We start from the raw sequence: 4,958 nt of genomic DNA on the forward strand, positions 1-4,958 counted from the left end.
AGCAGGCTTGTTTATGAGCATGTAATCATGAACCTTGAGTCCTATACCTTGTTGTTTTAGGCACATTTTGATTCATATTATTTACAAAAATGTAAATGTCCAGGACCCCCTTGAAAACGAGATGTTTCATCTTAAGGGTTTATCCCTCTAATAAATATCCCCATCATTGTCACACACTATGGGGTTGGTTGTCCCTATGTTATTTTAATGGGGGGAAAAAAATAAAAAAAATTTAATATTCTTAAAGATTAATTTAATTTCATTGAAATGCAACAGCCTCCTGCATTGAGAGAACATTAAACAGGAAAAATCCTTCCTATAAGTGTTTTTTTTTATCTTTATATAGGCCTAATACTGGACAATACTATCACTTACATGTGACAACCAACCCTGAAGAGATTGTGACAAGCATCCCCAACTGGATTTCTTTTTTGCTAGCGACTAAGCCAACAACCACATGTTGTAGCCTAGCTAAGAGAATCTAAACTAGCCTATAGCTCTCCCTTCATACTTTCTAACGGTGACAATTGTTTTATTATGAACCCGATGAGTAAAACTATTTACAGTTTGATGTGAAAAACACTAAAAGTCCTCTCACCTCATTGTCAAGTGTCTTACTCCTGAAATGACCCTGTAGCTGACCTCTGACCCCAATTCTGAAAATTTCAGTAGCAATATTTTTTTAACAGTGCCCTTTAGGGAGCGAGATCTAATGAATGTGACAACCAACCCCGTTCTCCCCTACTCTGAAAGAACATAGGATGAGTTGGGTCCACTTGAAACAAAATCCCCAAATCAATCCTGTTCGAGCTTAAAAGGACAGTGGGTTCAAATATTCCATAACAGTCTGCTACCCCGACACATTATGCTATGCTGAGGCCTATTTGATTGGGGTTATGTACAGTAAGGGGGGAAAAAGAAAGAAAATAAGTGGTGGATGTTGTATTCCACATTATTATTATTATATACTGTATATTGAGACTGTTTCATATAAGCCTGTTCAGTTGCCACAGTGACATCCACAGGAGGCCACAGGAAACAGCAAGGAGCCTACTAACAATGTAGAATCACATCAATTAGACAGTCGGTCCATAATTTAAAGCCTATACCTATTTGATAGGTTGTTAATAAACAAAAATGTTTATGTTTATTATGTTTTAGTTGCTAATTGCTTAGTAAGTTACATTTGTACATTTACTAAAGTACCATACTTATATTATTTTATTTATTTTGTTAAATACAATTTTGAGGTACTTGTACTTGAATAATTCCATTTCATGCTACTTTATACTTTCAGGAAATATTGTACTTTTTACATTTTGTTGACCTCTGTAGTTTTTAGTTACTTACAAATTGTAAAGATTGTTGAGTTTTGTGTATTTTAAAGGGCCATATAGGGAGGGGCATTGCAAACAAGCTAAGGCAATAAGTGCTGCGGTTTGTGGCATTGGTCCATAGGCTACTGTATATTTCTCCTAAAAAAATAAACATGAAATACATTAATAAACTATGTCACTATTTATAAAGTAGTTAAAATCCTAAAATAGCTTAATTTAAAACAGCCACAACATAAAATCTCTGCATACATGTTGATGCATCAGTAGCCTATAATCCAATGTTATAGGTCCTATTATATGATCGTATGACACTGACAGGGCCATTCTCCTGCATTAATTTATATATATATATATTTTTAATAAATACATTTTTATGATACACCTGCAGCCTTTTAACTACAAATTTGAAAGTAAACTTTTACTTATTTTTAATTTTTTTATTGTGTTATAAAGTGATTACAAAACAAGTGAAGACATGTGCAGGGACATACAGCGGGTAAAATAAGTATTGAACACGTCACCATCTTTCTCAGTAAATATATTTCCAAAGGTGCTACTGACATGAAATGTTCACCAGATGTTGGTAACAACCCAAGTGATCTATACATACAAAGAAACCAAAACAAATAAGTTCAGAAATTAAGTTACGTGTAATAATGTGAAATGACACAGGGGAAAAGTATTGAACACGCTTACTGATATTTATTTAATACTTTGTACAAAAGCCTTTGTTGGTAATGACAGCTTCAAGACGCCTCCTGTATGGAGAAACTAGTCGTATGCATTGCTCAGGTGTGATTTTGGCCCATTCTTCCACACAAACAGTCTTTAAATCTTGAAGGTTCTGTGGGTCTCTTCTATGAACTCTGATCTTCAGTTCTTTCCACAGATTTTCAAGTGGATTCAAGTCAGGTGATTGGCTGGGCCATTCTAGCAGCTTTATTTTCTTTCTCTGAAACCAATTGAGAGTTTCCTTGGCTGTGTGTTTGGGATCATTGTCTTGCTGAAATGTCCACCCTCGCTTCATCTTCATCATCCTGGTAGATGGCAGCAGATATTTTATCAAGAATGTCTCGGCACATTTTTCCATTCATCCTTCCTTCAATTATGTGAAGTTTGCCAGTACCGTATGCTGAAAAGCAGCCCCACATCATGATGTTCCCACCTCCAAACTTCACTGTTGGTATGGTGTTTTTAGGGTGATGTGCAGTGCCATTTGTCCTCCAAACATGGTGTGTATTATGGCATCCAAAGAGTTAAACTTTGCTCTCATCTGACCAGACTATATTCTCCCAGTATTTCACAGGCTTGTCCAAATGTTGTGCAGCAAACTTTAAACAAGCTTCAACATGCTTTTTCTTCAACAATGGAGTCTTGCGTGGTGAGCGTGCAAACAGGCCATGGCGGTTGAGTGCATTACTTATTGAGTTCTTTGAAACAATTGTACCTGCTAATTCCAGGTCTTTCTGAAGCTCTCCACAAGTGGTCCTTGGCTCTTGGACAACTCTTCTGATAATTCTTTTCACTCCTCTGTCTGAAATCTTGCGAGGAGCAGCTGGTCGTGGCCAGTTTATGGTGAAATGATGTTCTTTCCACTTCCGGATTATGGCCCCAACAGTGCTTACTGGAACATTCAGAAGTTTAGAAATGCGTCTGTAACCAATGTCATCAGTATGTTTTGCAACAATAAGGTTGCAAAGGTCTTGCGAGAGCTCTTTGCTTTTACCCATCATGAGATGTTTCTTGTGTGACACCTTGGTAATTAGACACCTTTTTATAGGCCATCAGTTGGGACTGAACCAGCTGATATTAATTTGCACTGACAAGGGGCTGGATTGCTTTCTAATTACTGATAGATTTCAGCTGTCGTCTTGGCTTTCCATGCCTTTTTGCACCTCCCTTTCTTCATGTGTTCAATACTTTTCCCCTGTGTCACTTCACATTATTACACATAACTTAATTTTTGAACTTATTTGTTTTGGTTTCTTTGTATGTATAGATTACTTGGGTTGTTACCAACATCTGGTGAAAATTTCATGTCAGTAGCACCTTTGGAAATATATTTACTGAGAAAAATGGTGACGTGTTTAATTCTTATTTTACCCGCTGTATATATATATATATATACATATACTGTATATATATATATAAAAAACAAAAATATATAATACAGAGAAAGACATATAGCAAAGTAAACCCCCCCCCCCCCAAAAAAAAACAAAAACAAAAACAACACAAGGGGATAAAAACAGGTTGAAGAATGTGTGTGTGTGTGTGTGCATGTGTGTGTGTGTGTGTGTTTGTGTGTGTGTGTGATGTGGATAATTGGTGTGTGTTTGGCATTGAATGAGGCTAGATGGTCATATATGACATATATCTACTCTTAAACACATATACTGTACACATGCACACATATCCACACACACACACACACACACACACGCAGATATCCTTCCTTTTATGTGTAGAACATAGGGGGAACAAAAACAAAAAAAAAGAAAATAAATGAATAAAATATATATATATATAATACAGTATATACACATACACACATATATTAATAATATGAATAATAATAAAGATCATGATGATGATGATGATGAGATCATGATAATAATATCAATAACAATAATAATACCAACACTTACAATAATAAGTGAGATAAATAAATAAATAAATAATAACAATAAATAAATAAATAATAACAATAATAAAGAATTTTTTTTTTAATGTTAATTCGAAGATCATATATAATTATAACTGTGTATGTGTGTGTGCGTGGCTTTTAAAACTTTTACTTATGATGGAGTATTTAACCCTCCTGTTACCTTCAAATTTACTAACATCTTTTATCGTTGGGGTCAATTTGACCCCAGCAATTTAAACCTCCAGAAAATGATAATAATTAAAATTGTTACCCAAGTTTATGTGTCATGTACTTTATGTTTGTTTGTTGACTACCTAAATAGCCCTTTAAATAAAATCAATATCTTCACAGGAACCATATTTTTGCCGCCCCCAAAGCGTGGGGAAATATCAAAGTTCTCGCGAGAATGATGTTTCACCTCCCCCATGTCCTGTGAACTATCAGTGGTTCTCGCACTACTACAGTTATGGTTATGTTAGGTTATGGCCCTAAAGCTTTTTGAAGATTATAAAGTTGCATGTTATAGTGACCTCAATATCATCCAAAACAAATGTGTGTAAAATGTTGATATTTCTTATATGTTTTATACAGCTAAAACAGCCTGGGGTCAAATTGACCCCAAAGAACACCGATGCGTACAGCATGTGTACAAGACATTGAAAACATATCATCATTTTAATTTTATGTTTACCCAGTTGTCCCTATTAAATTAGTAAAAGTCATTAAATATGAAGCAAAAAAAATGATTGCATCATTTATTTAGAGACGTTAAACATTGAATGGGGTCAAATTGACCCCAAAGATAATAGGAGGGTTAAATAGTTTGTACTGTTAGTTACAGTATAATGATGGTGCTCTGTGCTGGATGCATCATCCGTCCGACAGGCGGAGCTCTGGGTTCATCTCCTCCTCCAGCAGCAGCATGGCATCGTTATTTCTGAGGGTGTTTTTTTCCTCCCTCGTGGGAAACAGAC

This window comes from Sebastes umbrosus, chromosome 1, assembly GCF_015220745.1.
Source record: "Sebastes umbrosus isolate fSebUmb1 chromosome 1, fSebUmb1.pri, whole genome shotgun sequence".
NCBI classification, from domain to species: domain Eukaryota; kingdom Metazoa; phylum Chordata; class Actinopteri; order Perciformes; family Sebastidae; genus Sebastes; species Sebastes umbrosus.